Source organism: Cupressus sempervirens, chromosome 6 (genome assembly GCF_028749045.1).
Source record: "Cupressus sempervirens isolate cs-2001-9-10 chromosome 6, ASM2874904v1, whole genome shotgun sequence".
Classification (NCBI taxonomy): Eukaryota; Viridiplantae; Streptophyta; class Pinopsida; order Cupressales; family Cupressaceae; genus Cupressus; species Cupressus sempervirens.
The window spans coordinates 554,949,684-554,972,375 of record NC_143123.1 but is presented as its reverse complement, the minus strand read 5'-3'; positions in this window follow the sequence as shown (position 1 = coordinate 554,972,375).

Here is a 22,692-nt window from a genome sequence, read left to right as displayed (position 1 = left end):
TGGTCGGATAGATGGCTTTCCCAAGATCCACTTATCAATAACCCTATTTTTGAGAGATGGATGCAAGCTTGTACTGATCAAATTGGGTCCAAAGTTTGTGATTATTGGAATGGCCAGGAATGGAGTGACCTATCCCTCATCTCTAAGGACTTGACTCCTATAATGCTTATGCTCAATTCCATGATTCCTATCAATTTGGGGGATGAGCTGGTCTGGAGGGATAATCCCAATGGAAGATACTCTGTTGCCTCAGGCTATAATTCCCTTTGGAGCTTAAAAGAGAAGGCCCCTTGGGTGAAGGCTTGGATTTCGGGTCTCACTCCAAAGATCGACATTTTTTACTGGCTGGCTCTTCAGAACAAAATCCTTACTCATGACAATCTCATGAAGCGAGGACATGTTATGCCCAGTAGATGTCCCTTGTGTAAGAATTAGGCTGATACCGGAAATCACATTTTCATCTTATGTGACTATGCCAGGGAGGTGTGGAATGTCATCACACAGGATAATGTGACCCTCTGGTGCAAACCGGATAATCTCATGGATTTTTTCCATCAGTGGAAAGGTCTTTGTAAGATTCTTGGTCGGCAGGATCACTCGGACTGGATTTTACCCCATTTTTGTTGGGGAATCTGGAAGGAAAGGAACAATAGAATATTTAGAGACAGAGAGGAGCTGGCTATAATCCTTGGCAGGAAGGTCTCGAAGAATATAAAGGAAAATCTCCAAGTCCTGAAGGAGGAAGAAGAAGAAGAAGGGGACAGAAAGATAGCTAAAGAAAAAGACAGGAACCTCAAAAGGCAGGATGCTAGCTGGCTTCTCCCCCCAGATGGTTGGTCAAAAGCCAACTTTGATGGGGCCTCCAAGGGTAACCCAGGCCCTTCAGGCTGCGGTGGAATCATAAGAAATAGCTATGGGGAGGGAATAGCAGCCTTTGCTTCCCCGCTGGGAATCCAGACTATTCATTTGGTTGAAGCTAGAGTTGTGAGTATGGTGGTCAAGTTGGCTTTTGAAGCCAGGATTACTAATCTCTGGCTTGAGGGGGACTCCAAAAACATTATTAATACCATTAATGGTATTTCCCCTCCCTCGTGGACGATTGCGAACATAATTGCTGAGACTTGCGCCACTCTCACAAAGTTCGATAAGGTCCACGTCACTCATGTTTACAGAGAGGCAAACCCAATCGCTGATTGGTTTGCTAATAAAGGGGTTAACGCCACCATTAATCTGTCTTGGCATGCCGAAAAAGATTTTTCGGCGGAGGCAAAGTTGCTCATCGACCAAGATAATATCTTGGGAAGGACGGCTCAAATCCAATGCAATTATGGATAATAAAGATTGCCTAATAAATGGTAAGTGCCATTATTGGCATCGTGATTTGCACCAGCAAAAGGGGTTTCCTCTGACTTTTCAACACGCTCGAAAGGACGATACCATTATTTTCAGAAAGGGGTTTATTCATGGGTATCATAAAAGAAACATCACCATTTTTTTGAATGCAAATAACTTGCATAGATCAGAGTTCATGAGAATTGTGGAAGTTGATCAGGTAAAAATGACGGGTGAGAGGAGCAGAAAGGAGCCAGTGGGGGAAGTTCAGAAGTGGAAGAACAAGGCCAAAGTTTGGAGAGAGCTGGAAAAGGGTGGGGTTACTAATTTCTTCGAGAAACTTCATGGCTCGGATCCTGAGATCACTAACAGCATGGTGAATTCGTGGAATAATGGTAAGGTTAAGGTGAATGGGGTCTACTTTCAAATTACTGAGGATGTGGTTGCTGAAGTCACGGGGATTCTGATGGAGGGGCATAAATTCTTCAGAGACAAGAAGATGTCTTCTAATGCAATCAAGGATTTTGTGAAAAACACTGAAGAGCTGAACAAGCTGGGCAAGAAAGAGACATTTTTTGTAACGGATACTATAAAGAAGCTCTGGAGGTATGTTCTCTACGCTGTCATTGAATATATAACCCTAGACCCCAGGTTTGATAGGGTTAGGACTCACCATTTTGTGATTCTGAATCATTTTCGCCATGGTAGTAAGATCTCCTTCCCGTTTTATCTTTTTAACTCGATGAACAAGGCCATTTCTAGTTTTAAAAAGAAAGCTACCATCAACCCGACACTGCATGAGGGTCTTTTGCTTCTGATTCATGAGCATTTCCACGCTCAAACCATTAGCAAAAACCCTATCCAGGGGGCGGATGTTGACAAGAGCAACTCCAGTTTTTCCTCAGATTCTGACGATGTCGAGAGCATCAGCTCTGATGAGGTTTTTGAGCATTCTGGTAAGAAGACTAAAAGCCATAAGAAGGATTACCCCTCTATCAAATTACCCAGCAGAAAGAGCCCTAGAGGTCATACCCCAGCTAAAATTGGCTCTGCTGAGGAGGAGGAGGAAATGGATACTGATGATTCTGACAAGGTTTCGAAGGAGGAGCTGGATGAGGAGAAACTGAGAAAAAGACAGAAGAGGGAAGGAGAGAGCATGGAGCACTCCAGCAGTCAGGGAAAGGCTTCTCTGCCCATTCCCCTCTCCCCTATTCATCCTCAGCCTCCTTTGGAGGAAAATGACAACTCTGGACAGATTGAGGGGGAAGTGCAAGTTAATAACAGAAGGAAGGCTTGGAAGAACTTCAATGTGAGAACAGCCACTATGGGAATTTACAGAGAGGCGATGAACCCCCAACTCCTGGTGGACGACCTCGAGAAGCCTAGACTCAATGAGCTAATTGACCCGACGATGGTGGCTATTTCTGATAATACAAGAGAAACGGGTATGAATCTATTGAACAATGCCCGCAATAGCATGATCGACAACTTCAGATCAATTAAATGGCTTTTCCATGAGCTTGAGGATGTCAGAGATAGGGTTTCCCAAATGGAAAAAATCAAGAGCAAGACAGGTGCTGAAAGCCAAGGCGACCGAAACAGCTGGGAGACTCTGATGGAGAGGAGAGTAAAAAATATTGAGAACTACAATCACAACTTGGCTAGTCAAATGATCTCCCTCCTCGCTTCGATCAACGACAACATCCTCTCTCTTGGATAATCTCAAAGACAAGAACCAAATGGAGGAAGATGATAAACAAAACAGAGACAAAGATAGGCTGGATGTGGATAAAGCCAAGGACAGCACTATGGAGCAGGATTTGACGAACACCCAGGATCATAAGGTAGAAGAGCAACAAGAGTGCGCCGAAGCTGCCCAGACCATGCTCGAGATGGAGAAGTAGTCTACTAGGTTTGGTCTCTGTCCTTTGGTTTTTGTTTCTCCTGGCTTTGGCTTTTTGTCCGGTCTCTGTTTTTCTGGTTGGTTCTCTGGCCTTTTTAGTGGGCAGCTGTTTCGGGCTGGGCCTTTGGGCTTATTTTCAGCCGTAAGGATTATGTTCTGGCTGGGCATTTTTTCGCTTATTTTTCAGCCTTTCTTGTTGTTAAACTTATGGGTTTTAGGACCCCTTAAAACCTGTTTACCTTATCAAAAACATGCAACCAATCATATAAAGATATTTTTTAAGCAAAAATATGGATCAACCTCAATCATTGATTCTAACCTAACCCTAGTCCACTTGTGTTTACTTAAGGAGGTAAACCCTAAACATTTTGCATGTGCATGAAGATAAAGGATAAATTTCAAGAGAGACAAACGATAAGTGTAGAGAAGGCATTCATGGTGACTAAGGAGGTTGAAACATAGGTATGAATTGTAAAATCAGTTAGAGAGAAAAAAGAAAAGTAGAGAAAGGATAGAGGAGATGTATCTAATCAAAAGAATCAAGTATACATTAGGAAAGAGAAGAATTAGCATATAGAAATAGAGTGCTAACCAAAGGATCGTGGTGATAAATCATTTAATAGGTGATATAGAGTAAATCTCTTAATAGATTAGTCTCAACAAACTTGTTTAAATCTCTTAATCAAGTTCTTGCTTTATTGTAGGTTTAAGTCCTCTAACAAGGCATACTTTTAGAAGTGTGTTGAAATCCTTTAATAGGGTGAAACCTAATAGTCTTTGTAAGCCTTTAATAGGGAAGGCCCCTCACAAGGTAGATCATAGTTTATTATAAAAAATATTATAACCTTAACTGGCTACACTTTACAACTGCAGTAGTAAAAATTTGTGGGTGTCATCCCTAGCCCAATTTTACCTTCTCATTGGAGTGTTTGTGGGTAACAAATTTATTTTGTTATGCGTTATTTGTTTCATGCTATGGATGAACATGTGTAGTTAGATATATCAATTTGCATAATAAATTGTGAGATGGATGTGTGGTGAATGTTTTATGGCTGCCCTCCACCCCCCCGCCCCCCTTAGAGTTTACTATCTCATTGTTGTTTCTAACAATAATTTATTTTTTTATTCATAAGTCATAAGACTTAGGGGGAGAGCTCAAATTTTTATATTGATATGAAAAAGTGTAAATATGAAAAAAAACAATTCCACTAATGTCAAAGGGGGAATTGTTGGTATCTCTAACCACTATTGTCTATTAGTATCAATCACTTAGTCATTTACAAGGTAGAGTTAGATGGTCACCACTATGACCGAGCTAATATACATAGGTTAATTTATGTTCATAAGATAGTATGTACTAAGTAATTATAAGAAGCTAAGTAAGTATGGCCATTGAGAAGTTTTATATATGTACTGAGCTCATTCAACAAATGAGCAAGTCATCAGTGACCAAGTGAAATTCCAAGTATATAAGTACCAAGTAATATAGTATGTGTCAAGCACATTATATGTTGAGCATCAAGAAGTTAACAAAGGTCAAGAAACAACAATGTTGAGCACCAATAATAAAAGAGGAATTCAGAGTTTACATAAAAGTTAGGAATGCAACAGAGTTTTAGGAAAAATAATTATGAGGCTAACTTGAAAGGATTATTTAAGTTTTGAAGAGGTTCTTACAAAATATTTAGTACTTGTAGAGATTGTTGTAGAACATTTGCATTACATGGATCACATATCCCTATGTGTATATACAATGACAGGGATGAAGAGGAAAAATATAGAACTATCTATAAGAATATTCATGGAATCTTTATATAGTGATGGTCTTAACCTAGATTATGGAAAAAGAGACAAAGTGATCATGTATGTATCTATATGAAGATCGGAGAGGAGAAGATTAGAAGTCATTCAAGGGTTATATTATCATCTAACAAAGAAAGTGACCTATTTATAACTAGTGAAAATGGATAGGAAAGATAAGAGTTATCATATCAGAGGAAGAGGATCCATTAGAAAGGAGAAGACTCAAAATTAGCTTGTAGAGAAAACCAAGAGTTGGGTACTGAGTCAGTTTTAATAGACTTGAATCAAGGTAAATATTTTATCAGAGTGGTCTTAAAAGATCTTTTAAAATCTCCTAATAGAGTCCTTAGTTTTAAGTGTCAAATATTCTAACAAGGTGATACCTAACAATTTTTTAACTCTTTAACAGGACAAACTCCTCATAGGGTAGATCATGTATTATGGTCAAACATTGTAACCTTAATTGGTTAACTTTGTTACTGCAATAGTGAAGATTTGTGGGTGTCATCCCACCCTAGTTTTACCTTCACCTTGGAGGGTTTCTAGGTAACAAATACTATGTTATGCATTGTTACTTTCATGCATGTGATTGATTTGATTTACATGTTACAAGAAGTTTACATTTATATATTTGCATGCATAAGTTATTATTGGATGTGGATGAATCTATAAAAAGGTATAAATTTTTATAGATTCTGATTCACCCCCCTCTAAGTATCTAGTTTACTCCTCCATAAATCAAAACCCATAATAAGAACTCAACAACTTGATTCAACATTTCCAATGATTTGATCAGGTTTGTGATGTCTTCTCACATACTTTTCTATATTTTTCTTCTTGGGTCTTCTTTGGGTTCATCTGGAAAAATAATCTTAGGCTCATTTAATCTTCCTTTTTTTGGTTACAGTTTAGGCTCGAAATGCTCGACATTCACTATCTGATGGTCAACATTGCCTACCTATGACTTGACATGTATAGTCTATTACTCCGCACCCATTCTTTTTTTTTCAAAAATTTGCCTTTGTACTTGATCATTTCCCATCTGATGGGAATTTCTAGCTTGGATTTTTTTCACATTAAGTGTTGTGAGCATCATCATCCACAAAAATCAATTTACTATATTCCTCAAGTTCTTCATAACATGAAGTATCACCTTTTTTTGCAAACTCATCAACTCTTACATTTTTACTTTCCACAAATTTTTTGATGTTACTATTTAAACACTTATAAGCTTTTCTTGTTGTGGAATAACCTAGGAATATGCATTCATCACTTTTTGCATCAATCTTTTTATTCCTATAATCTTTGAGTACATTGTTGGATACAATTGTTCAAATTGTGTGTTGTCTTTGATGTCACACAAATGTCATATCAATCATCAGACAGTGTCTACCGAGCTTAGAAGGTTAGCAAGGTAAAGGACAGTGTCTACCAAGCTCAAAAGGTCAGCAAGGCAAAGGATAGTGTCTACCGAGCTTAGAAGGTCAGCTAGACAAAGGAAAGAGTCTACTAAGCTCAAAAGATCAGCAAGGAAAAGGATAGTGACTATCGAGCTCAGAAGGTCAGCAAAGCAAAGAAGAAGTTCTTACTGAGTTCACTCAGTCATCAAAGGTAATGTGGAAGAAGCAGTTCTTACCGAGATCACTTGATCATCAAAGGTAATTTGGTAGAAGTAGTTCTTACCGAGCTTTCAAGGTAATCAAAGAAATTTAGTTCTTACTGAGTAAACTTGGTAGCCAAAGGACTTTAAGGATATTGCAATGTTAACTAAGTCAAGATGGTTAACTCAAGAAATTTTTGGAAGCAGTATTTACCAAGTAGGGTCAGCTAGAAAAGGATTTCATTGTCTTATGAAATAATGTTTATTTGTTCAAAGTAATATCTGTAGCTGATTGATGTATGATTTATTGGTAAATGTAACTTGTAAATGGGCTAACTTGACAATCTAAATGGTATAAGTAAGAGGTCAAGTTGTGAATTCTAAGAAGTATGAAATGGAAGTGGAATTAATGTAAAATGAAGATTGATTATTGTGGAAGCAAATTTAAAGGATGATCAGAGATCATTGAGGAGCAACAGAGCCATATTTGATCAAGGAGGATCTAATTATGTTAAAAAGAGACCCGTAACTAGAAAATTTAGTTGCATCTTGTTCAGGTCAATTCATTGTCACTTTCTAACCATTGTAGCTCCAAATCTCTTAACAGAGTTTGTTTAACAGCCATTTTGTAAATCCTCTAACAAGGTGACAGTTTAGTTGAATTGTTCTAAAGACCTCTAGCAAGGCCACTCCTAACAAGGTGATTAAATCCTCTAATAGGGTCACACCTAATAGTGTGTATTGTAACCTTTAATAGGGTTGGCTCCTAATAGGGCTCACTTCAGAAGAGTGAAAAATTGGTAACTAGTTACTTGGTGGTTTTTCCCATATTGGGTTTCCACGTTAAATCTGGTGTCTCTTGTGTTCATTTTGTTTTTAGTTACATGCATGAATGCTTGAAGATAAGTAATAATTTAATTTACCAAGTTACATCATTTGTTTACCGAGTATCAGCAGTAACTAGATCTTTAAGACATCTAAGGGATATGTGGATTAATTTTTGTTAGTAACTGATTCACCCCCCCTCTCAGTTACTCTATCTTTAATCTCAACATATATAACATCTACTACCAAAGCTTTTGAAATACTTAACATTAGGAGCATAACCATACCATAGTTCAAAAGGTGTAGCATCTATACCTTTCTTGACTTGAACTGTATTCAGGGTATAGACAACAAGACTAACCATTTCTCTCCAATATTTTTGTGATATGCCTTTCTCCATCATTAATGTTCTTGCATAGTCCATTATTGATCTATTTCTCCTTTTAGCTACCCCATTCTAAGGAGGATTCCTTTGGTGCTGACATCTATCTTTTAATTCCTTTGTCATTACATAAGGTGTTGAGCTCAAGTGAGATGAATTCACCACCTCTGGTAGATCTCAAACACTTTAGACTTTTCCCTATTTCTTTTCAACTTTAGAAAAATACCACTTAAATAGTTGAAAAGCATTAGATTTAACTTTAAGAAGTATCATAGTCATCATTCTAGAATAGTCATCCACAAATTGAATGAAATATTGATCTCTACAGTAACTTTTGACACTAATGGGTCCACATAGGTCAATATGAACCAATTCCAAAATATCATTAGCAGTATATGTTTTGTAAATTAGTTTTTGGATTAGATTGTGTGGAGATTTTTACCATCAATGTTTCGAATCACACTTACTTTATTTGACATCTCTTGCTCTCTCATCCTGATGATGGTAAAAATCTCCACACAATCTAATCCAGAAACTGATTTACAAACTATGATGGATTGTGGAAATATGATCGCATTAATAGTATATGTTTTACTCTTAAAACTAGACTTGATCATCTTTCCTAATTGACATTGTTTACACATAGCATTGTGAAGCTTCTTTAGTTTAGGAAATCCTCTTACTTTCTTCATCTTACTTATATTCACCAAATTGTCAAAATTCACATGACATAATATTTTGTGCCATAACCAAACATCTTCTTGTTGTGCAAACATACATGTCTCTTTTGATAGGTATGGATAGAATAAGTTACCTCTTGTTTTCTCACCAGTTCCAATTAGCTTACCATCATCATCATGTATCTTGGTCTATTGTGAAATTCAACTCTACAATCTAATTTTTCTAGCTATGAAACACTTTACAAATTGTAGTTAAGTTCCTTAACCTAGTGAACATTTTCACATATTATCTTGTGAGATAGTTGAATAGTGCCTTTACATTTTATAACACATGGGATATCATTACCAAATTTAACACATCCACCATTACATGGTCAAATATCTTCATATTTTTCATTATCACCAATCATATGATTGGAATGTTCACTATCAATTATCCATCTATAATTTTCTTCACATAAGAAATTAATGTTGTTCTCTCACATTCATTAGAATATTCTTTCATAGCAACATAGACTACTTCAACATCATTATTCTCAAATTCATTATTAGTCTTTCTTTAGAAATATAACAAGATTTCTTACCTTTTTCATCCTTTCTTCTCATGTAGTCTTTGTCATCGCTTCTTCCTTTGTACTTTGTCTCCTCCTTTTCATCCTTGTCTTCCCTATCAAGATACTTAGCAGCAATATGACCAACTTTGTTGCATAAAAAAAAAATGATACATAATTTAACTTTGTATTTACCTCTTCCTCTTCCAAATCTTTTAAAAATTATGGCTTCAATTTCATCAATCTCTTCATCAAAACTATTAATTTCACTCTTCACATATTTTCCCTTCTTCTTACTAATAACTAGTTGCGACTTGAAAGAAGATTCAATGGTAGCAGGTGTGTAGTTATCAAAATTATACATCTCAAAAGAAGTAAGTATGCCAACTACACATAAGGTCAAATTGTTACTTGGTGTGCATCTTAGTTCTTGAATTTCAGAGACTCTAATGACATAGATAGAGAGTAGAGTCCTTAATACCTTTCTTATCGCTATTTTATCTCAAAACATTCCATTTTCTCCTCAAATAGCATTAACAACCTCTTTAACTCTTGTTCAGTATTGTAATATGTTCTCACCTTCTATCATTCTCATGTTATCAAATTTACCTCTCAAGATTTTTGTTTTAGCTCTTAGAACATTATCATCAACTCTATATAGGGTATTGAATATGTCCCACATCTTCTTTACATTTTTAAAAAATTGTAAGTCATCAAACTCTCCATAACTTAGGGATGAGGCTTTTTGGATACAATTGGCTAATTGTGCATTATCTTTGATGTTACACAAATGTCATATCATTATTAGTCAGTATATGCTGAAATCACTTAGATAGTGAAAACAGTTCTTAGTGTCTACCAAGCATTCCTATGTTTGCCTACTTTTGAAGGTAGTGTCTACCAAGTTCACTTAGGAATCAAAGGAAAAGTTGTAGGAAGTGAATGTTAACCAAGCTCACTTGGTTAATGAAGGAAAGTTGGATGGAACTAGTGCTAACTGAGCTCACTTGATTGCCAAAAGATTTTGGTAAGTTTTTAAGGTTAACCGCGCTTCTGTTGGTTAACATAGGAAATAATTTCTAAGTTAGTTTCTACCGAGCTGGGTTGGCTAGCAAAGGATTTTTTTATTTCATTGTATTAAGCTTAATTGATTTATCTATTGATTACAACTAAGGAAGGTAATGAATATTAATTATTCTAAGTTTTATTTGAGCTAACTTGACAAAGTGGAAGATATAAGTATAAGGTCAAGTTGTGATTTCAAAGTGTGAAAATGTAAGTGATGTGATGTGATTGAAGATCTAATGATGAGCAGAGGAAGTGAATTTGAAGGATAAGCAGAATATCCTTGTGGAGAAAAAAAGCTATATTTGATTAGGAAGGATCAAGTACAATCCTAAATAGAGATCTATAATCAGCAATTTAGTTGCATTCAAATTGAGTCATCTCATTATTACTCTCTAACCATTGTAGTAGTGATCTAAATCTCCTAACAAAGTTGGCTTAACAACTATTTGCAAATCCTCTAACAAGGTGACAATTCTATTCAATTGTTCTCAAGACCTCTAACAAGTCCACTCCTAACAGGGTGATTAAATCCTCTAATAGGGTCACACCTAACAGTGTGTTTTTTAACCTTTAATAAGGTTGGCTCCTAATAGGGCTCACTTCAAAAGAGTGAAAAATTGTAACTAGTTGATATTGGTGGTTTTTCCCAAATTGGATTTCCACGTTAAATCCTAGTGTCAAATGTGTTCATGATATTTTATTTTATGTGTTTCAAACTAAGTTAAAGTAATGATAATCATAGATAACGTCTAAAGGTTTATTTGCTAATAGTTTATCGAGTTAATCCAATTATTATCGAGTTGCAACATTCTATGTGTTTACCTAGCTTTAGTAGTATTCAATTATCTATTTGCATTTGTACTAACATCTAAGGGATCTGGGATTTTTTTTATAGTAACTAACTCACCCATCCCCTCTCAATTACTCCTCTGATATTTTCAACAATTGGTATCAGAGCTTTTGGTGCTTGTAGAGAAGGTTTTAAGGACCTAAGATAAAGATCAAGATGTCTTACAAAACAGAGATTCCCAAGTTGAATAGAGACAAGTTTGCAGCATGGCAAGGACTTGTGAGGTTACATCTGTGTACCATCAGTGATTCAGGTCACAAGTATCTTGATGTTGAGTAAAAGACTCCCACTGGAATATTATTAGTTAAAGACAATACTGAAAAGAAGAATCATAATATCATGATGATTGATATTGCATCTGCTCTTAGTTATGTTGAATTTGATGAGGCAAAGGATTGCAAAATTGCTTTTGAAATGTGAAACAAATTGAAGGATATCTATGGAGGAGATGACAATGTAACAAGAGCCAAAGCATAAAACCTTAGAGGATAATTTGATCAAATGAGAATAAGAGAAGATGAAAACATTGGAAAATATTTAGAAAGAATCTAGGCTAGTGTAAGTGCAATCAAAGCATCTAGAAGAGACATAAATGAGGAAACTATTGTAAGTAAAGTCCTCAAAACTCTTCTTCCTATTTATGCATTTAGAGTGTCTACTATTGAAGAAAAGAGATGTGATCCAAATAACAAAATAGGCTTGGATGCTTTAGTTAGAAGATTGACAACTTTTGAATAAGATAACTATCATAACTATGTTCCTGCTTCAAAGAATATTGAATCTACATTTACAGCTAAACTCTCACTCAAAGAAAAGTGAAAAAAGTCAAAATCAAGTCAATCAAAAAATGAAGAATATGGATCATTAGAAGATAGTTTAAAAAATTATCTTGAAGTTGTTGAAGCCCTGCTTGCAAGGAAGTACTCCAAAGGCAAAGGAAAATACAAAGGTAAAGTTCCTTCGATCTTCTTTTCTTGTGAAGAAGTTGGTCACATTGTTAGTAGGTGTCCAAACACAGAAATCAAGGATGAGAAGAAGAGTAACAAGTATAAAGGAAAGAAGGACTCCAAGAACTAAAAGAATTTCAAAGACAAAGGTAAGAAATCTTGTTTTATAGCTAAAGATTCTGGTAACGGTGAAGATGAAATGGTATATATTGTTGTGAAAGATGAATCTGATGATGAAGGAGATAAGATGGCACTTATCTATCATGTTATCAAAAATGATATATGGATTATTGATAGTGGCTAATCACATCATATGACTAGTGACAAAATAAAATTTGAGCATATGGAATACTATGATAGAGGTAGTGTAAGATTTGGAAACAACGAACCTTGTAACATAAAAGGCAAAGGATGTATCTTGTTGACTAAAGAAATTGTATGTGACAATGCTTATTGGGTTGAAGGACTAAAAAATAATCTACTAAGTGTGGTATGGTTGAAAAACATTGGATTCAAGGTAGAATTCATGAATGAACATGCCAAACTACTAGCTAGGAAAGGAAATTTGGTTGGATCTAGCAAGCAAATAAAAGGTAATCTATTTTATCTTGATCTTAGTGATAGTTCATGTTTTATTGCTCAAGTAAAAGAAAGCTAGTTATGGTACAAAAGGCTATGTCATGTGAACTTTGATAACTTGGTTAAGATACGAAAACATAGAAGAGTAAGAGGTATTCCTAGTTTGAAGAAACCTAACAGGGGTCTATGCAAGAATTGCCAAATTGGTAAGATGGAAAAGACAAGCTTCAAAAGAAAAGACTATTAGTCAAAAGAAGTCTTGGAAATTATTCATACAGACTTCTAGAGACCTACTAGAATAGAATATTATATGGAGAAAAATTGTTTATTCTTTTTGTTGATGACTACTCTAGAATAATGATGGTAATGTACCTAAAAGAAAAATTAGAAACCTTTCAAAAATTCAAGTGGTATCTGACAAGAGTAGAAAAAGAAACTAGAAAGAAGTTGAAATGCTTGAGATCAGACAAAGGTCATGAGTTCATCTCCCATGAATTCAATAAATTTTGCATTGGAAGAGGAATCAAAAGATAGGTATTAGCTCCTAGTACACCATAGAAGAATGAGATAGCCAAAAGAAGAAACATATCTATCATGGATTGTGCAAGAACCCAGATGATTGAAAAGAATATTGCTCTCATATATTGGAAGGAAGCTATCAGCACTATAGTTCATACCTTAAATAGAGTTCAATTGAAGAAATATTCAAACAAAACACCTTATCAATTACGGTATGGCTACAAACCTAATATAAGTTACTTGAAAGTATTTTGCAACAAATGTTATATATTGAAAGAATCTAGAAAAGAAAAATTCGATGTAAAAAGTGATGAAGGCATATTTGTAGGATATTCCTATAGAAGTAAAGCATATAAATATATAAATTTGTCTACTCAAAAAATTATAGAAAGTGCACATGTTAGAATTGATGAATTTGCAAAAAAGAGTGAAGAAGAAATAAACAAGGAACCTAAAGACTACATAAGATTCATTTACCATGAACCTAATACTCTCCCAAATCTATCTGAAAGAAAAGAAGTTTCATCTCCCACGTCCTGAGAAATTCTTATAGTTTTCGAGTTGTAGATAGTGCAACTCGAGCTACAAAGACCCGAGCCATAATTAGAGGCTACTGAGCTAGTTCAAACTGAGCTTGATGGACCTGAGTCACAAATAGAAGGACCCAAGCTTGAAACTAAAATTCAAGAAGAAGATGGTGGAACTCATTCAAAGACCAAGGAGCCTATGTTAGAAAGATATGTCAGAAGGCATCATGATCTTGATGAGATCATTGGAGACAAATTAGATGGAACAATGACAAGAAGAAAATTAAAAGGTACATGTTTACTTACTAAATTTGAACCTAGAAATGTTAAAGATGCTCTAGAAAATGAAAGTTGGATTGAAGCAATCAATAAAGAGATAGAATAGATAGAAAAGAACAAAACTTGGACTCTTGTTCCTAGACCCAAGGATAAAAATGTAATTGGTACAAAGTGGGTATTTAGAAATAAGTTGAATGAAGATGGAAAAGTATAAGAAACAAAGCAAGATTAGTGTGTAAAGGTTATTCTCAAGAAGAAGGTATTGACTATGGTGAGACTTTTGCTCCTGTAGCAAGAATAGAAGGTGTTAAAAATTTACTAGCATATGCAACACATAGAGGATTTAAAGTGTATCAAATGGACGTGAAATACGCATTCTTAAATGGAATTCTTGATGAAGAAGTCTACATTGAACAACTAGAAGGTTTTGTAGACCCTAGCTAAAGAGACATGGTTTGCAAACTACACAGAGCACTATATGGTCTCAAGCAAACTCCTAGAGCTTGGTATGAAAGACTACATAATTACTTGGTAAAGATTGGTTTTTAAAGGACAAATGACAACAGTAATTTGTATATCAAGGAAGGACTAGATAAGAAGATTGTGTTAGTAGAAATATTTTTTGATGATACTCTATTTATAGGAAATGGTGATTTATGTAAAGCATTTTCAGAAGAAATGAGTAAAGAATTTGAGATGTCCATGTTTGGTGAAATAAAGTTCTTTATTGGGTTGCAAATATGGCAGAACAAAGATGGTATCTACATCATTGAATCCAAATATATCAAGGAGATACTAAAAAAGTTTGGAATGGAAGATTCAAAACCTGTTGAAACACCTATGTCTACTAGACATAAGCTCTCCAAAAATGATGAATCGAAAGAAGTAGATAAGACCACATACATATCAATGATATTGCAGTATGTAGTGCATACAAGGCCTGATATTGCATTAGCAATTGGTATAGTGGCAAGATTTTTAGCAACTCCCAGAGAAATCACATGATGGCAATCAAGAGAATCATGAGGTATTTAAAAAGTACTAAAGACCATGGTTTATGGTACAAACTTGGAGGCAATCTAGACTTGAAAGTATTTACAAATGCTAATTGGGTAGGAAGTATTAATGATAGAAAAAGCACTAGTGGTAGAGCATTCTTTCTTGGTAAAAGACTAGTACTTGGACAAGTAAGAAGCAAAATTGTACATCTCAATACATAACAAAGGCAGAATATGTACCAATAGTAGTCAATTGTTCTAACATTATATGGTTCAAACTGCTATTGGAAGGAATGGGGGTAGAGATCAAAGATCCAGTTGTTATATATTTTGATAACACCAATGCAATCAACATATCAAAGAATCCAATAATGCATTCCAAAACAAAGCATATTTCTATAAGATACCATTCCTTAGGAGAATTGGTGTAGAATAAAGAAGTCGGATTGGAATATGTGAACACAAAAGAACAGATTGCAAACATATTCACTAAGCCATTACCTAAGGATGCATTTCTATATCTAAGAGGTAAGTTAGGAGTCATTCCCTTATCTTAAATTCACTAACTAAAGTTTAGTGAATGCATCAACTAGAACCTGTTAAAGATCAATAAGTTGGTGTAGAATTGGCAAGGGCATATTGTTGATGAATCAGTACTCGAGGTACATTGGTATTTATAGAGTTATTTTCTTTGGCATGTGTTGTCAAAGAGGGAAAATTTACTGTCATATCTCTGAGAAATTTTTGGAACCAGAATAAAGTAAGAAACTAGAGAGGGAGAAGTTTTCAAAGAAGAAGTTTTCTAAAAGAGGGAGAATGTTCTAAATGAACTTGGTAATAGTTGTTATAGATAGAATCTAGTGAAAGGAATAGCTCATATTGATAGAGGGAATTCTCAAGACCAAATCCAAAATTTCAATATGCTATGACATGTTATGTTGCCATCAATGCCAAAGAGGGAGATTTTTGGATACAATTGGTTAATTATGTGTTTTCTTTGATGTTACAAAAATTTCATATCATTATTAGTCATTATATGCCAAGCTCACTCAGGCAGTGTAGATAGTTCTCAGTGTCTACTAAGCATTCCTATGTTTTCCTAGTTCTAGAGATAGTGTCTATCAAGTTTACTTGGGCATCAAAGGAAAAGTTGCAGGAAGTGAGTGTTAACCGAGCTCACTCAATTAAAAAAGGAAAGTTGGATGGAACTAGTCCTAACTAAGCTCACTTGGTTACTAAAGGATTTTTGTAAGTTTGCAGTGTTAACCAAGCTTCTATTATTTAATGAAAGAAATCATTTCAGAGTTAGTTTTTATCGAGTAGGGTTGGCTAGCGAAGGATTTTTTTATTTATTTTTTTATTAAGCTTAATTGATTTATCCATTGATTCCAACTAACTAAGGTGATGAATATTGATTATTCTAAGTTGTATTTGAGCTAACTTGACAAAGTGGAAGATATAAGTATAAGGTCAAGTTGTGATTTCAAAGTGTGAAAGTGTAAGTGATGATGATGTGATTGAAGATCTAATGATGAGCAAAAGAAACGAATTTGAAAGATAAGAAAAATATCCTTGTAGAGTAGCAAAGCTATATTCAATCAAGAAGGATCAAGTACAAGCCTAAATAGAGATCTATAATCAACAATTTAATTGCATTTAAATCAGGTCATCTCATTGTTACTCTCTAACCATTGTAGTAGTGATCTAAATCTCCTAACATAGTTGGCTTAACAACTATTTGCAAATCCTCTAACAAGGTGACAATTCCATTGAATTATTTTCAAGACCTCTAACAAGGCCACTCCTAATAGGGTGATTAAATCCTCTAACAAGGTCACACCTAATAGTGTGTTTTGTAATCTTTAATAGGGTTGGCTCTTGATAGGGCTCACTTCAGAAGAGTGAAAAATAGTAACTAGTTGCTATTGGTGATTTTTTCCAAATTGGGTTTCTACATTGAATCCTAGTGTTAAATGTGTTCATGATATTTTATTTCATGTTTTTGCAACTAAGTTAAATAAATGGTAATCATAGATAACATCTAAAGGTTTATTTGTTAATCATTTATGAGCTAATCTAGTTATTACCAAGTTACAACATTTTGTGTGTTTATCAAGCTTCAATGGTATTCAGTTATTTATTTGTATTTTTTACTGACATCTAAGGGATCTGGGATTTATTTTTGTAGTAATTGATTCACCCCTCCCCTCTATATTACTCCTCTTATATTTCTAACAGAGGCTATCTCCAACATTGCTTGGCTGTTTTCTAACTTTGGTTTTAGTTTTTCAATAGTCAGGGGAGAAGTTGTCACTTCTACATATTCATTATCCAAAAATTTGAGAGCAACATCATTGATATTGGATATGTGCATCTTCATCTAGGTTTTCCATGTAGGAAAATTCTCCTTATTCAACTTGGGTACATCTCTCTTGTTGATCTGATTATGATCTAGGATCTAGGCAATTATATACTGAATGAAAAAATTGCATCAAGGTTTACAAATACTTAATATCTAATGTTTAACTGAAAATACATCAAACACTAAGAATTACATGAACCAGATGGAAGGTAATTACAAAGAAACTAAGTATTCTGAAACTCAATGTGCTAGTGCGGTATGTTAAAACACCAAACTCTATGCTAATTTACTTAACCACTTCGATTTAGTTCAATGTAGAATAAAGAACTTAACGATAGTTAAGTAAAACTAGAAGCACATTAAAGCACACAAAATAGAGAAAAAGAAAGAGAGAGAGAGAGAGAACCAATTTAATTTTGGAGTTCGTCTAGCTAAATGGACTACGTCTCTGGGTCTATCTCAATTGAGTGACTGATTTATAAATGATGCTCTAAAAGTTGATTACAACATGCTACAATCCATCCACAAAGTCGTTACACAAATCCCAACTCAAATCGTCTTGTATGAAATCCTGCAAGGTGCAAGACCGATTACTGAAGAGCTAGGAAGACTTTACCTAAAAAGGTTCAACTATAGACTCAAAGCATCATTACATCATGGCCTAGCTTATCAACAAAATTTCCTCTTGAAAATGTCTCTCAAAAATTCTCTAAACTTCTCTCCTTTGGAATGGCTTCTCCGAAATGCCCCCTCTATAGGAAAAAATCCCCCCCTTTTATACAAAAAAGTGCACCTATATTAGGTTATAAAAAAATAATTTAAATATAGGGTCTATTAATTAGCCCCTATCCTAAATCCCCCTTTGGCCATTTTATAAATTTGGCCTTAACCAAATTTGGGGTAAATTGTTATAAAAAATAACAATAAAAAACCTTATTTAATATAAGCTTGGTGGCCTGTTTAAATAATATATAAAAAACAACACCACATGTATAAAAAAATGCTAAAATAGCACATCGGTAGTTATAGATTTTAATGGGCTATTGGTTGAGGGTTCCAACCCTACCGACGGCTTTTTTAAGGCCAATTTTGGTGTGATAAGGGTCAAATAGAATTTGTGCCCAATGTATTAATGAAGATGATCACAGACCAATCGGTCATCGACCAGAGGCTTACAAGTTGGAGGTCACAGGTTTGAATCCAAGCATATTTTTTTAATAAAACAAACTTGTTCCTTCAACCATGTAGGTGCCACGTGGCACAAATTTACTTGCTATAGCGATGACACGTCACAAGATGATTGGATCCTGTTGACTATACTTGTCATATCTACCACGTAATGTGCTAACTATACATGCCACATGTCATCATTTTAAGTTGCCATATCACCATGCTGATGTCATCATACGAACATGCCACATCACTGGTCAACCTTTTTCTTGGGCATCTTTGACCACTCATAACTTCTGCATATGAACTCCTTTTTTGACAAAACAAACAGTGTTGGGATCATGGTGATGAGACCTTCGAGTTGATGTCATTTTCATCCAATTTGGAGATAGTCAAATTTCCTCCTATTTTTGGTTAACCCTTGAGATGCCTATTCGACCACAACTTTGACTAGGCATAACTTTTGCGTCCAAGCTCCATTTTTGATGAAATGAACATCATTAGAAAGCTCTTGACGAACCCTTCAGTTTGATGCCAACTTTGATCGATTCTAGAGAGTTTCAAATTTTGCCTTTTTTACAGCCTCTAGTCCAAAGTTTGACCCAACTTTGACTGGCCATAACTTGAGCGTACGAATTCCTTTTTTGCTTGTTTGAGTTGCATTGGGTCCAAAATTTTGAGGACTTCACTCTGACATCAATTGCTGGAGTTTTGGGGATACTTCAACTTTTGACAAAAATATCTCTCGAATTAAGCCTCCCCACTGAAAAAGGCTTTTAGTTTGCCAAAAGCATATACATTTGAATCTTTAGCTCCCTAGAAACAAATCTCAGTTTTGTTGCCATTTTTGAAGCTTCACTGTAATGCTTACATCTCACTCATACTTGAGTCACACTAGGACTTCTTGAAGAAAAGGAATGTAGTAAAAACGGAACTTGATAAACCATAAAGTAAGAAGAAAAACTGAGCATGATAAACCTGTCACTCAGTGCTTCTAATGATGGTAGTTCATGTCTACATTCCAGCCTAATCACTTTTGATGCTCCTTCTTCCTTGCATGAGCGATGGTAATAAAGCCTCAACTTGAAACATTCCTTCACCTTTGTACTTTGAAAAACTTGACTAAAGGCATCACCATAAAGCATCAAATAATTGCATATGCATCAAGGTCATGATAAAGTCCTAAAGGAACATTGGTCACCAACTAACCATCTTTAACTGAGTCATAAAGTGAAGAACTTTAAAGGCATTAGCTAGTCATTCTCTGCAACTCAGAATCACAGTAGTTGTAATAGGTGCTTTTTCTGAAGAGCCTCGTACCAAAAAAATTATGTAATAAGAAGTTTAAAGTATCCTCCTTTATGGATTACAAGAGACATGGCTTTAAATAGCTGTACAAACATCTCATCTCTAGGATTATACAACTTCATTACATACAATTTTTATTTTAGAGTAATATACTCAAAAACATACTAGCTTACTATCAACATTACCCTATAAAGGTAATACCCAAAAAGCTGAAGTCGCTAGTTAGCAGAAAACTATTCCCAACTCTTATAGAGTTGTTCAATGAAACCTCCCTTCTTAGGTTTCTCACTCCTCTGTTGTGCTTCCACTAGGACTACTTCAGGAGTGGGGGAGACTACTGGTGCTGACTATTCCCTAGTCTCTTGTCTGGTGGTATCAAGTGCCACCTTAATCCCTTCCTTGCCTACTCTAGGTTGACTAGATTCTGCAACAAACTTAGGGAAGTGTCAAAGTTCTCGGTGCAACTTCCAATACTTCTCTATCCAATGGCCACTTATCTAGTAATGGTTGCAAAAGTTTTGGAACTTTTCATTCATCTTGACCTTCTTCTTCATAGAAGACTCAGCCTCAACATTGTCTAGAGAATTTTTCTTCAACAAGGCTTTAGAGTTCTTGTCAATTTCTCCAAATCCCAATCCTAGCTTTTGAGGCATCTACTTTGCCTCAATAGGATGGGTCATGCCCTACTCACAAATGCCTAGACCTTTGCCACTATATCCCATCTTGTACATTAGTTTCCCACCGATGCCCTTTGTGTGCTTCTCAAAGCTTCCAATGGAGTGATGTTTAGGTTCTTGCTTTTGTTCTGATGTAGAAGATGCCTCTATCCAACCACCATGGTTGGTGGGGGCTTGAAACTATCTCAGGTACTCTAATTGTTTGCAAAAAGCACAATGGCTACCATTCTCCTTCGAGCCATAATCAGCCCATTTTCCATGGCCACAAGGGAATCCTTGCTTTGATGAAGACTTCACAACTGACAATGCAAAAATACTTCTCAGTGGAGTGAGTGGAGAGTATGAGGAACTTCCAGGTGGGGTGATTGGAAAGTATGAGGAACTTCCTTCTACTCATGGACTTGGTGCATACATGCCCACCCTCTTTGAATGAAGAGGACTCCTTCCAATGTTCTCTCTTTGAACCATCTCATGCAAGCTCTACTTTTCTTGATTAGCTTCTTCTAGAAGCCTTCAAAGATTTGCATTCTCTAGTCGAAGTTGATGATTGGCTTCTTCCAATTCTTGGATTCTATCATCTTCTTCTCAATGGTCTTGAATGAGTAGTTCCACTTTCTCTATGATGAAGTGAATACTTGTCATCATAGATGGAGTTAATTCCTCCTTTTCTAGTGTCATTGTGAAAAATACACCTGCAATCACCTCGTATACAATTTGCCAAACCTAGCTCTGATACCAAACTTGATCTGATTATGATCTAGAATCTAGGCAATTATATACTAAATGAAAAATTGCATCGAGGTGTACAAATACTTAATGTATAATGTTTAACTAAAAATACATCAAACATTAAGAATTACATGAACCAGATGGAAGGTAATTATAGAGAAATTGAGTATTCTGAAACCCAATGTGCTAGTGCAGTCCATTAAAACACCGAGCTCTATGCTAATTTACTTAACCACTTCAATTTAGTTCAATTTGGAATAAAGAACTCAATTATAGTTAAGTAAAACTAAAATCACATTAAAGCATGCAAAACAGAGAAAGAGAGAGAGAGAACCAATTTGATTTCAGAGTTCATCTAGCTAAACAAACTATGTCTTTGGGTCTATCTCAACAGAGTGACCGATGTATAAATGATGCTCTAAAATTTAATTACAACATGCTACAAACCATCCACAAAGTTGTTACACAAATCCCAACTCAAATCGTCTTGTATGAAATCCTGCAAGGCACAAGACCAATTACTAAAGAGCTAGGAAGACTTTGCATGAAAAGGTTCGACTATAAACTTAGAACATCGTTACATCACGAACTAGCTTATCAGTAAAATCTCCTCTTTAGAATGTCTCTTAGAAATTCTTTGAACTTCTCTCCTCTGGAATGGCTTCTCCAAAATGCCTGTTGTATAGGCAAAAATCCCCCCTTTTTTATACAAAAAAATGTGCCTATAATAGGTTATAACAAAATAATTTAAATATAGGGTCTATTAATTAGCCCCTATTCGAAATCCCCCTTTGGCCATTTTATAAATTTGGTATTAACCAAATTTGGGGTAAATTATTATAACAAATAATAATAAAAAACCTTATTTAACATAAGGTTGGTGGCTGGTTTAAACAATATATAAAAAACAATGCCACATGTATAACAAAATGCAAAAATAGCGCAATGGTGGTTATAGATTTTAACGCACCACTAGTTGAGGGTTCCAACCCTACCAGCGGCCTTTTTAAGGCCAATTTTGGTGTGTTAAGGGTCAAATAGAATTTGTGCCCAATGTATTAATGAAGCTGATCACAGGCCAATCAGTCATCGACCAGAGGCTTACAAGTTGGAGGTCATGGGTTTGAATCCAAGCATTTTTTTTGATAAAACAAACTTCTTCCTTCCACCACATAGGTGCCACGTGGTACAAATTTACTTGCCATAACAATGACACGTGTCACAAAATGATTGGATCCTATTGACTATACTTTCCATGTCTACCACATAATGTGCTAACTGTACATGCCATATGTCATCATTTTAAGCTGTCACATCACCATGCTAATGTCATCGTACAGACATGCCACATCACTGGTCAACCTTTTTCTTGGGCATCTTTGATTGTTCATAACTTTTGCATATGAACTCCTTTTTTGACAAAATGAACAGCATTGGGATCGTGGTGATGGGACCTTTGAGTTGATGTCATTTTCATTCAATTTGGAGATGGTCAAGTTTCCTCCTATTTTTGGTCAAACCTTGAGATGCATGTTTGACCACAACTTTGACTAGACATAACTTTTGCATCCAAGCTTCATTTTCAATGAAATGAACATCATCA